Below are 13,946 nucleotides of genomic sequence, written 5' to 3'. Positions count from 1 at the left end.
TTTGAATTGATAAATCTAGGTACTGACCATGCTCCTCAAAACATCAATTTAGGATTAGGACTTTCCCAGGAAGAAAAGGAAGCATTTATTAAATTGTTAAGAAAAAATAAACAGGTCTTTGCTTGGAAGTATGATGATTTGAAGACGTATGATACATCTATTATCAAGCATACCATTCCCATGCTTCCTAATCAAAAACCGATTCAGCAAAAGTTAAGAAAAATACATCCAAATTTGGAGAGCCAGATAAAGTCGGAGCTTAACAAGCTCTTAAAAGCCAAGATTATTTTTCCGGTCCGACACTCAAACTGGGTCTCTAATATGGTGCCAGTCAGGAAGAAAAATGGCGACATTCGAATCTGTATTGATTTCAGGAACCTGAACAAAGCGAGCTTAAAAGACAACTTCCCATTACCTACTATGGAGCAAATCCTCCAATCAGTAGCAGGCTCTGAATTGATGTCCTTTCTTGATGGATTCTCAGGATATAACCAAGTTCCGGTTCATCCTGATGACCAACTTAAAACCACATTCAGAACAAAATGGGGAACATATGCATATCAGAAAATGCCTTTTGGACTCATAAATGCAGGAGCGACATTCCAGAGAGCTATGGATATAGCCTTTAAAGGGTTGATTAATCGAACAGTAGTCGTCTATTTAGACGATATTACTGTATATTCTAAGAAGAGATATAATCATTTACATGACTTAAATCAAATCTTTCAGCGATGCAAGAGATATGGTATTTCTCTGAACCCAAAAAAGTATTTCTTTGCTCTTGATCAAGGAAAACTCTTAGGCTTTATTGTATCCAAAGATGGCATTTATATTGATCCTGATCGGATCAAGGAAATTTCTGAAATCCCTCTCCCACACAATAAAAAGTCGATGCAGTCATTTTTAGGCCAGATTAACTTTGTTAAGCGATTTGTTCCAAATTTTTCTCAAATTGTATTACCACTTCAGACAATGATCAAGAAGAATTCAGTTTTCAAGTGGGGATCAGAAGAAAAGCAAGCTTTTGATGTTATCAAGCAATCAATAATCAATGCCCCAGCCTTGAATACTCCAAATTTTTCTAATCATTTTACATTGTATACCATTGCGTCCGATGTGTCTTATGCTGCAGTTCTCACGCAGCCAAATGCTCACAATTTAGAGGCACCCATATCATTCTTCAGTTCAAATCTTCAGGGTGCCGAATTAAATTACTCCGATGTAGAAAAACAAGCCTTTGCTGTATTTAAAGCGGTCAAACATTATAGACCCTTTCTTTTAAAAACCCATACAAAAATAATAGTTCCTTTCCCGGCAGTTAGGCAACTATTAATCCAGAAAGAGCTGGGTGAAAAAAGGGTAATTTGGGTCACAACGCTTCAAGAGTATGACCTAGAAAATAAGCCAGCAAAGATTGTTAGGGGCCAAGGTTTTTGCAGGATATTGGCAGGAACATCCAACATTCCAGAATCAAGCGATACAGATCAAACTCAAGAAATTAATCAGATAAGTGTTACTGATTCTGGATCTCAACATACAGATTTAATTTTTTATCTAAAGAATGGTTATGCACCTCCGAATTTGTCTTACAAAAACAAAAGGGCCATTAGATTAAAAGCGAAGAATTTTACAATCATTAATAACGTGCTTTTTAGACAGAATTACGATTCTATCTTGTTAAGATGCCTTGAAAAACTTGAAGCCCAAAAGGTTTTGCAGGAGCTACACGACGGACTAGCAAGGGACATTTCGGAGCTGACACAACAGCTCACAAAATTATTCATGCTGGTTACTATTGGCCTACTTTGTTTAAAGATGCTCACGAGTACGTAAGGAAATGTCTAAATTGTCAAACTGCTAGCGGAAGACAACGTAAATCAGCTTTCCCCCTGCAACCAATCAACATTGAGCAGCCATTTGAGCAATGGGGATTAGATATCATTGGGGAGATTGCTCCAGCATCTTCCAAACAGCATAAGTATATCCTTACTGCTACCGATTACTTTACAAAGTGGGTTGAGGCAATCCCTTTAAAGATAGCAAATTCTGAAGCAATCATTGAATTCATAGACCAATTCATCATTACCAGGTTTGGTGTCCCAAATGCTCTTGTTTTCGATAATGCATCTTACTTTTCATGCAATGCTATGTTTGATTTCACTATTAAAAGAGGATTTAAGTTAAAATATTTTGCTAATTATTATCCCCAAGGAAATGGTTTAGCAGAATCTACTAATAAGAATTTGATTAAAATCATTAAGCGAACTATTGAGCAAAATCAGAGGAATTGGCACAAATCCTTGGTATTCGCATTATGGGCTGATAGGATAACACAGAAAGCTTCTATTGGAACTTCTCCATTTAATCTTGTATATGGAAAAGAAGCAATCTTACCCACAAATCTTATTCTTCCTTCTTTAGCCTTAGTGCAGTTCATTGAGGAAACTCCTTCCTCTTCTATTCAGTTTAGACATGACCAGATCCTAAAATTAGAAGAGGAAAGAGAAAAAGCCAAGGTTACCCATGCCAAACATCAGCAAGTCATCAAAGCAGCTTTTGATTCAGTCTCATCCGGTTCAAAACAATTCCAAGTCGATGATTTAGTTCTGAAATGGGACAAAGCCCATGAAGACAAGGGTAAACACTCCAAGTTCCAGAAGTTGTGGCTTGGACCATTTTAGATCTGTGAGAAGATAGGCCATTCAACCTTTATATTGCAAGATTTATCAGGTTTGAGAGATTCTCTCCCTGTTAATGGCCTTGTCTTGAAGAAATTCTTTCACTGAGGAGGTAACCCCTTCTCCTTTCATTTCAGTAGGATTTTAATAGTTTGTAGGATTTTAGGAAATAAGGTTGTGAGATGTCTCCCATTGACCTTTTGCTGTATTTAAAAAAGTTGTCCCATAGAATGAATATGAACATTTGCTTTTAAAATGATAGAATTTTTTAACCAAAAAGGATAATTTCTAGGAAATTAGATGTCTTTGTATTCTGAAATCACAATTCAAATTTTTGTCAACTTCTCTCAAAGCATAGGAAAATTGTAAACCATTTTCTGTTTTTAAATTGGTCTCTAAAGGTTATCCATACTAAGGTAGGAATCAATCCAATTTCAGCATCTTCAACTCTTACTCTGTCATCCATTACTCTTAAGAAGAAGATTGTTCACCCCATTCACTAAGTTTATGATTATTCAGAGTGTAATTCTAAAATATAAGATATTTAAGATAAGAGGTCTTATTACAAGCCTGCTTACCACGTTCATAGAGAAACAGTTTATCTGACATTACCAATACTGCAAACCAAAATAGGGTAATGGCTTGAAATTACAAGACAAGGGGTCTCATCACGAGCCAGCTTGTTCAGTTAAACTACTATCAGTGAGTGGCATTGTCAACAGCTGGCCGCCAAACCAGGACAATGGCTTTTTATCTTATCAATGACAAAGATGAAAAAGGAAATGAAATACAAAATATGAAAAATATTTTGAATTCATTCTGTTAATCACACTCTTAATTGAATGAGACAATGGACAATCACATGGTTAAAAGGTATCCCTGTCGAGACTATAGATGTTTGCTGGCAGCAGAGGCTCTACCTATGACAGATGAGTTTACTATAAAAGGCTGATTTGGAAAGGTATTCTATTTTATCATTACAAACCAATAAAGACCTATTTCAAAGCTTAGAATGTTTTTATTTTCTTAGAAAAGAGGAAGTCAACAAAATAGTTTCATTTTTCTCAGAATATATTGAAATCTAGTTATATTAGAAATTTCCCCATTGATTGAAACTCTATTTTTTTTTAAAAAGCTTAAGTGTTTCTATTTTTTGAAAGAGATAACTGGTTCTTCCAGCGAATCGCCAATTGTTGTGCTCCACAACAACCCCCCATTTCATATCATCTTTACTTATAAATATTAACGTATGAAATGGGTCCCTTTAAAATTTAATTTGGTATCAATACTATTATGATCCAAAAAAATCCAATAAATGAATAAATGCACTTTATAAAACTTTCTGGGCAAACCCTTAAAAGAAATCATGTAATGATTTATCATTGCGATAAAGCGATCGCAAGATCGCATATCGCAATGATACATGAATTATAATTAAGCACCCCAAAAGTTTTCCGCCGATGCGCATTCGTCGCATTTGGCGATCGGCGATATTCCATGAATATGTTATAATGCCCCATGCCAATAGTCCCAACGCTATATGCATTCGGCGATCGGCGACACGCTACGACAGTTGTGATGTTCCCAAAGACTTGTCCCGATGCGATGCGCAATCGGAAATCGGATATCGGCGGTAATCTCACTCAAGTCTTATTGCGCTCAAAGCTTTTCGCCGACGCGATATCGCGTTCGGCGATCGGTGATATCCAATACACACCATTAAAGCGCACTAATCACACCCTCGATTGCGATCCGATGAAGCGCGGTTTTCGACAAAGAGCCGTTAAATGATGGGATGGTGCAATTCATTTGTAATAAAAGCTGGATCGCTCACGCAATCCTTCATCTATGCTCAACCGCCAAAACGTCCATTTCATGCTTAAGTGAATCGTTCACCCAAATAACGATATAATGGGCATTTAAGGAATGACAGATTGAAAACGGCTAATTAATAAGATCATGTCCTAAAATCTTTTTACGGATTGTATCCGCGCCCATTTTAAAAGCTAAATCCTTCAGTTACGCATCTATCCATATGTGCTGTATCACTTAAGAGTTTTTCATCGCTATCTCTATATTACGCCCAATTTCCTCTTTGTGCAGAATTCATTCGCAGAAGCTAGGCCTGAGAAGATGGGAAAGAAGTCCAAGAAGACTGCAGGTGCTTCCGCAACACCAACTGCAGGACAAGCGGCCGCAAATAAGAAGAAGGGACTAATATCCGATACCACATGCACGGGGCTCACCAGAGTGACTTGGCAGGGCACTTATAACCTAATTGAAGCTGAGCAACCAGAAAAGATAGTGTCAGAAGCTAGTGTGGACTTACTCAAGAAGTCTGATGCAACTCTCAAAGATTTGGCCGACTCTTTCCTTCACAGGATAGCGGCCAGAGAACAGATTCTTCCCTATACAGACGTTGTGCGATGGGCGATTGAAGAAATCCCCATATTGGACAGAACTTTTAATACCAGAAATGGAAGGGTTTTCGGATCATTCAAGCCAGATGACCTAATGCAAATGTATCATTTGCCTGAGCCAGAGAAAATATATAACAAAGCCTTCTTGGAGAAGTTCGCAAGCGAGAACGAGATCGAATCTGAACCTATCAAGGATTGGAGGCAAAATCCCAACAAACACAAGCACGAATCCTCCGGTAAGTACTCGGTCGATTCTTTGGCTTCTCCTTATTGTTATGCGGGGATTATGATGTGTAGGCTGTGGGGATTGCATGATTCTGCCAATTTTACCATTGAAATGGTTCCTTTAATGGAGGCAGCAGTAAACAGTTGGATTATGGATTGGGCTACTATTCTTTTGGATAAATTAGCAGTAGCTGTTCGTGATTTTAGATCTCAGACTGTTGTTTCAGAAAGGAAAATGCCCCCGTCCTACTATAGTGCATATATCTTAGACACTCTTTGTTTCAATTCCGAATTTCCTGTTCTCGGGTGGAGGTGGACTGCACAGGACCCTTCACCCATTCATATATATCATCAAAAATTGTGGAAGTCTTCTTATAAAGACCACCTGTATCAAATCTGTAATGGTTTCATGGTGCCCATTTACTATTCCATTTTTGATAAACCCATTTCAAAAATTTCCTATCAAGCTTCCTTTGATTTACCAGCAGTAGCAAGTTGGTTTGGAGAAGAAAATTTCACCTATATCAGAGTTTTCGGCAGTAAAGCCGACCCACATGTTCTTCCTCTATATGTTCCAGATAAGCTGCTAGCAAGGGAGATTGCATATCAGATCATGGCTGAGAGTACTACACAGACTCTCAAAATAGAAAAGAAGAAAGGATGGCCATCTTTTCCCTTCAGATGTGGCGTTTATACTCTGCATGATCTTAAACATGCAGAAAAGGAAGCCACGAAGCTTCAGTCTTTAACGCTGGCCACGATCCCAAACAGACCATACGACCCAAAAAAGACTGCTTACAATGCATTAGAACAGGCCAAATTAACAAGGTTTGAGCATCAGAAGGATATGTTTGATGACCTGTTCGTTGCCTCCGAAACAATAGGTCATGTTAAAGAACTCGCTAGGATGCGATATAATGATGAGGGATTAACTGAGTTCAATAAACTCAGAGAACAGAGGTTGCAAACTCTGCCTCTGGATTTACTGGCAACAACCCCAGCAACATCATCAAGCCGACCTGTTCAAGAACAGGAGGAGCAGCAGAAGAAGCAACAGGAGGAGCAGCAGAAGAAGCAACAGGCAGAAAGACAGAGAAAAGAACAGGCGGAAAGGCTAAAGAAAGAACAAGCCGAGAAACAGCAGAGAACACAAATGGAACAAGAAGAAAGAAAGAAGAAAGAACTGGCAGATAGGCAAAAAAGGGAGCAAGAAGAACAGCAAAAGAAGGAACAGGAAGAAAAAGAGGAGCAGCAGAGGAAAGAGCAGGAGAAAGAGCAGCAGAAGCAAACCACTGATGTCAATGTAGACACTACCATAGACCCCAAATTATTACAAGAATGGCAGCAATTTCATTCCATTATCAGTGGATTGGAATGTTCAAAAGATGGGGATACTTCTAAGACAAATGATACTCAGGATGTTACCTCTCCTCAGGTTCCAAGTGGAACCAGCGGCCCACCAAGTTCTAAAGAAGTTGAAGTTATTCCAAAAGACCCCTCTGACCAGATTATTCTACAGATAGAAGATATCCCGCCATTGGATGTTTTCTACAGCCCAAGACACAGGGCAGTTGTAAAGCGTTCGAGGAAGAGACGAAGGATTGATCAACCTTCTATCTTCCCCGAACAAACGGTCACGGGTAATGTAGTATGGAAGGAGGAATTGGATCCCTCCGATGACTTAACAAAGCTATCACAGTATGCAGGCGCTTATTCGGCGGCAACAATTGACAAAGCATCGGAGGTGAGCCTTCTATTGAAGAATAAGGACCAAGAAATCTTTGCGTTACAGGCAGAATTGGTTGAAACAAGGCAAAGGGCAGCACAAGCCGAAGAACAGTTGCTGGCGCAACAGCAAGAGAACAATCAGTTGACTCAGCAATTGCAAGCAGAAAGGCAAAGGATCGATCAGGGTGCGATCCAGAAACAAAAAGAATTGTCGGAGGCGTTGGAAAATTTGAGAGTGGCGAATGAGCAAATGATAAAGACCAAAGATGAGCAAATTGCTCAAATGTCATCGCAGCTGGAAAAGATGAAGGGTGCATCGCAGGTAAAAGAGTTTAAATCAGAGGCATTATTGATAAACAGTGCATTGATATCTCAGGTCAGACTCTTATGTCAACAAATCGCTCAAGCTGAGTCCCTATGTGAGCTAACTACAACAGTAAATCAGCAGGTAGAAAAGGCCAGAACTGAACTAGATCAAGCGGACGAAGCCATTACTGCATATCTTGACTGGCAAGATACTGATTTGGGAAAAGCAGCAAAATTGCCCAGGATTAATGAAACACAGAAAGATATACTTTTCACAGAATGGCACACTCAAGTGATGAAAGCAGAAAGGGCGGCTTCAAGATGTAAATCAACCGCCAACAATCTAGTGGATCTAGTCAATAACACTCTTTACCTGGCCAATATGATTTCTCAATGTACACCGGGAAAGATAACAACTCCAAATACATTAGAGCAAACATGCTACCCTGAATTAGAAGAAAAAAGAAGATTAATCGCTGGAGTTAAAAGCTTATCCTTGATGCATATTGGCTCTTTTTAATCAAGCCACATACACAGAGATCTGCCCTAAAGTGCCTTACAGACGCAATCGGGTGTATAATTCCCGATATCCAAGATGCCACCTACGCTGCACAGCTCAGTTCGCGCCTCAACAAACCTCCGGAAGTTGAGCCAATGCTTGCAATTAATCAGCTCAGATTCAAAGGAAAGCAACCGACTTAATGAGTCACCCTCCCGCTTGCCAGATCACCAGCCAAAACAGGATCAAGAGTTATTGATACCAGTTTAGTAGGATTTCTGTTTAGTAGATATTTAAATTAGATTAGTATTTATAGACCCTTTCATTGTTTTGGAAAGGGTCGTAAAATTTTGTAACAGACTTAATAGGCTGAAGTTTGCACTACTGTGCTTCAGTCACTATTCTTTTATGAAATTGGACCAGTTGTTCTGAATTCGACATTAAATTTTTAATGCAATTGCGCACTATTGCCTTTGTTGAGGACGATTTCTGTGTTGAAGGAAGAACTGCTAATAGCGATTGATATTTGGGAATGTGCTGCAGCTCATATGGTACTTTTATCTACGTCTGAAGTCATTCTTTTTGTATGAATTGTTATGCTATATATTCTTGCTATTGTTGAATACATGCATGCGCTGTAACAGCAAATCTCTATCTCAGCCCACTATTGGATGTTTTGCGATTTGCATTTTCCTTTAATCATGTATGTAACAATGATATAAATGATAAAGTGTAGTAATTTCGCTGTTATCGCTTTGTATAACTATTTATGCACAGCAATCTTTAACAATTTAATATCTATGTTTGAAGACAGAGCCATCTATATGTTTGTCTAAAAGCCCAGATCATCAAACGCTACACTTTAGAAATCGATGAAACCCCGGGGTAGATTATAGTTATTATATTCCTGCTGATAGTTGTAGTTATTCGCTTATCACTAGCATAATCTATAAGTCGCTCATCCATCCCATTTTATCTATTTTTGGGAAACTGGTCCCATTATCCCCAGTCGGAGCCACTATTCCAAACGGAAAAGGAGTTGTACTAAGGTCCGGACCGGGTGGTTTCCCCTATGTTGTTGCAGCGATTTTCGAGGCTTCAACAGTCCTCAAACTAAGCAGAATAGGTATAGCTAAAAATTATGGAATCTCATGTCACCGAATAGATGGAGGAAGCTGAAGAAAAGGGCCAAGGAAGGAGGGAGTAATAGATCTCAACTATGATTTGGATAGTATCCCTCACAAAACGGTCCTATCATAAGCTTCTATTATAAGATATGACAATGATGATAAGATGCATCGTGGCATCATGGAAGCATTAGAAACAAAAGTTCGTGACATCAGCATGGAATCATGAAGGATGGAATCTATGACAGACAAAACATGAAGGATATAGCTCTTGGGAACGACAGTGGACATTGAAGGTGTTATACTCCTATAGTAATAGGTGTCATATTTCATGATTGACTGGTTGAGCTCTGTAATATGTTCATCCTTTCCTTGTTGTAAAGGTTTCCATATTATCAAAAAAAAATAAAAATAAAAAATGTAAATAGGGTATACACTAAAAGAAAAATCAAAAGGTGAAAAAATAGATGATCAAAAGAAAAAATGAAAAGAAATGAACCCCAAACAAAGAAAGACCAGGAAAGTGTGCAAGCCGAAATGCCACTACTATTTCATTTTCTGTAAATATGCATTGTGTGCAGCTTGTTGAACTTTATGCCACAATTGATGAATGGCCAAACAGCTTAATCTTGGCTAGTTCATGTTTTGAATTTTCTGTTTTACAGATAGAGAATAAAAATCTGTCCAAAATGTTTAATCTTGGCAGATAAGTAGATAGGTAGAGAAGTAAAGGAGCTCAACAGTTTAATCTGAGCCCTTGGATATAATAAGTGCAGATTTAGGTAGGCTTACCATGTAAAGAAAAAGAAAAGTTGATAAGGGTTTTCCAGTCTAAATGCACCCAAGTAAAGAGAAGAAAAAATGTTAGGCAAAGTAGGCTGGGTAGGTAGATGATGTTACAGAATGAGACTTGTGATAGGTTTTGTCTCTTAAAAATGTGTTAACTTACACTTCTATCACAAGTGCCAAGACAGATATTTTGGAGCAGCTCAAGCGAGGCATGACTAACTCCCCTTCATGTTTTTTCCCCAAAACATTTACTAACTTCCCCAATGATATTAAGATCTGCTTAATATCCAAGAACCACTCATTCCATTTCAAAATCATTGCCTAAGTAAGAATTTGTTTTACTTAGGGATTAGCCATATTTCTTGTATAAACACGTTTTGCCCCTTTTAGCCTAAGTTTATCACTTAGCGCTTCCCATTTCATAAATCACATTAATTTTTTTAACTTTTATTATATAAACTCCCATGTAAATATTACCCTTATCCCGTATTATATGTATATAATAAAAAGCCCCATATTTTAAATATTCCCACCCCCGGTTAATTATAACCATAAATATGTTTGCCAGGGATTAAAGGTTTATCTGAAACCTTTTAATAACCTCTGTGTGCAAATCGTGGGATAATTAACCACCAGGGTTAATTATAACCATTCCCCACGAACCAATAGTAATAGTCCCGACACCATTAAAAAAACATATTTCAATTCACCGACCCGCGCATTTAACCTCTCGCCATCTCCGCTGAGCGCCCATCGTCTGATCGGCACCCTCGCATCCAACGGCGATTATTCATTTCGCGACCCCCCCCCCCCCCCCCCCATCTGCCGCACGTTAACTCCCAGGGAATTGGCTATATTGCTCCTGTACCGTGGGCACGCGTCACTCTCCCGCGTTGTTTGCTGCCCCTCCACCTGAAACCGCCCAAGCCCAAAAGCGGTGCAGGAAAACCATTTACCCCCCCCCCCCCCCCCCCCGCTGAGGTCATCGTGCCACATCACCTTCTGCTGACGTCACCACCATGTCACATGCCACGTCACCTCCACGTCGTCTGTCCCGCACTCCCGCTGACTCCATCCTGACGTCATCCGTCATTCGAACCAAAATGTCCCGCAAAAATTTCGTTTTTGTCAAAATAAAAGGGAAAAGGTTCTTTTTGTTATGTTTTCCACATACAGCGCCCCACACTCTCTTGCACAATAAAATCATCCAAATTCGTAGTTCCAGTTATTCAACCACCTCCAGACTGAGAAAGGATGCAGCAACGAGCTCGCAGATTCTGCAGGCTCACCATTTTGCAGTTTTCTCCCTCGTTTAACACAATTTAAAGCAAACAAAGGGATTTCCAAAGCTTCCAGAAAAGAGAAACCGACATATACAGAGATATTTTGGGCTAAACACCGGACATATATGAACAAAGAAAATAGGGTACGCAACAAGTCAAAGAGTATCAGTTTGAGCATTAAAGTGTATCAGATCAACATTAAAGAGTATCAGTGCAGAATTAAAGGCAAATCAAGTCAGAATTAAAGAGTATCAGAGCTGACAAAGAGAAGCAGATCAGAATTTAAGAGCGCAGTTAAGACAGGCAGATGCGTAGAGCTACTACAGGACAGCTGCAAGCCGAACCCTAAAGGCCTGCCTCCAGCACAACATAAGTTAGCTGTTTCTACTTTGCTTGTAAATTACTTTAGGTTAAAATCCAGATATTATCTCACAGCTTTGATGAGATACCTGTTGTACATATTTTGTTGTATAAATACCCCCTTCATCAGAGTTTTGAAGAGGTTGGGTGTGTATGGATTTCTTAGACTCTATTGTAATATTGAACTTTGGAATAAAGAGTTGTTGGAACCATCTTTTGTCTGGCCTACTAGATGAAGAATTGAAGCAGAGGACTTGTCACAGAATTCTTGAATCAACCTCCGGATCAATAAGTCCCCTATATCTTGTGTTTTACAGTTTTTTTGTTTACTATATCATCTGTGTTTCATGATCTGAATGATAAAGAAAAAGAATAATTCAGAATTTGCTTGATTGCACTATGTTTTCAATCTTTATTATTCTCTGTGTTTTCTTCAGAATTAGCATAAACAGTGAATTCTTAATTTCTCTTGTTTCCTGATTCTATCATATTGAGTATTTGTTAAAGAATTCTTAACTGCTCCTTATCAGTAATCATCCATTTTCTCTCTTTCAATATGTTGAAGGATTCTTAACTGCCCTTCACCCATTTGAGTCCATTCCATCTGATTCCAGCCTTTATTTGTTCCCTGTTTGACTACCTTGCTCTGTGATGCCATCCTCTGTTAAGAAACCAAAACTAGAAAGCCTGTTTCTGTGACTCCATCATGCCCAATGGACTGAACTCTTCAGTCTTATCTCATTGTTCTATTGAATCTCACCACCTAAGATCAAAACAAAACCCTTGAACTTCATAACTAGCCTAATACCTTTAAAAACAAAGCTAAATCATAAAGAGAGAGCCCTCTCTGGATGCAGATTGGCTAGAATCTGTATCTAAAAGATTGGTTTGTAGTTACCTCGGCCGTATTCCCTTTCTTACAACTTTTTGGAACAACCTGAGTTATAACATCATTGGCGACTCCGCTGGGGACCTCAATAATTGTTTGTTACTACTGTTTTCTCTATAAACTACAGATGGAGCCTGAAGTTATCCAGGAAGCCTTTAAAACTGCCTTTTCTTTGCAATTACAGGAGTAAATAAATGTTACTTCAGTCTATCTTCGGTCTAGTTTATGTATTGAACAATTGTTTTCAAACACTTGATCAGTTCCTTTTTCAAAATAAATCTTCATGATAGTTCAAAACTCCCACATCTAAAAACTTCCTAGAAGACACTGTTAAAGTTGTATCATCAAAACTATTCCAAGAAAAAAAAACAAAAAACAAATACATACTTAGAAACTGGCTTCAAAAAAGACTCGTTACACCAGATCAAATCCTGACCCTAATCCCTCGCCGGTGTTTGAAAATCCTAATCTGATTCCTAGGATCCTTAGAAGACAAGAGAGCCAAGAAAATTTTGCTAGTTCACACCTTGACAAACATTTGCAGAACTCCATTCAATATGAGCTTACCTCTGGAAGAACACCAAACCTTTCTGTGATTACTGTAGCTTCTCCAAGTTCACCATCAGCAACTCAAACTACCTTTTCCACTCCTCCATCTACAGCACACATTCCCACTGTTATCCTTGCTCTTCCAACTGTCACATTTATCTCTGCAATAATGGCAAACCGATATACTCCCCTAAACTTACTTGCGAATCCAGGGTCTACGCCTCAGGACTATTAAAGTAAAATCACCTATTTTGATGGTACTGGCACTTACACAGCTCAACAACATACCAAGAAAATGATCCACTATTTTGAAAACTATGAGATTGATGATGATGATGTTAGAATGAAAGTATTTGTTCAAAGCTTAACTGGAGATGTTAGGACCTGGTTTAGGGCCCTCCCCGCAAACAGTATCAATGATCCGCAAGCTCTTTGTCAGACCTTCTTGAACAGATGGGAAAAGAAGATAGATCCTTTGCACATTCTATCAGAATATGAGAACCTAAGAAGAGGCACACAAGAAACTGTCCAAGATTATTGTACCAAATTCAATAATATTTACAATGTTATTCCTCATAATCTCAGACCTCCTCCATATTTGGCCTTGATCAAATTCCCTGATGCATTTGATTCTGACATGGCATACCAACTTAGGGAAAGAGCTCCCCAAAACTTAGAAGAGATGCAGAGTATAGTTGTTAGTGTGGACGCCAATCTGATATCTAAACGGTCTCGGGCCAGAGCTGAAAGGAGGACACCTTTCAAAGAAGAACCTTCTGCCTTTGAACATAATTAGATGCTATCATAAAAGGAATGGACAAACTTGGAGGTAGAGTAGAAACAATCGAGAGAAAGTCCCCTTGGGATGGTCAACCAAGCAATGCTGGGAGAAATCCAAATTTCAGGAAGAACCAAAATCTTAATACTCGAAAGACAGCGCCTGACCAAAATATTAGACCCCCATTTCAAGAAAATTATGCTAAAGCCTCAACTTCTGATGAACCTCTCGAAAACACTCAAATTAATATGATGGGACTCAAAAATGAACAACAAGTTTTCTTGACCCAAGAGGATCAAGAAGCTCACATCCTTA

The sequence above is a fragment of the Pinus tabuliformis genome, chromosome 5_2 (genome assembly GCF_031772625.1).
Source record: "Pinus tabuliformis cultivar Carrire ecotype Pingquan chromosome 5_2, CPIR1, whole genome shotgun sequence".
Lineage (NCBI taxonomy): Eukaryota > Viridiplantae > Streptophyta > Pinopsida > Pinales > Pinaceae > Pinus > Pinus tabuliformis.
This window is presented reverse-complemented; position numbering follows the sequence as displayed.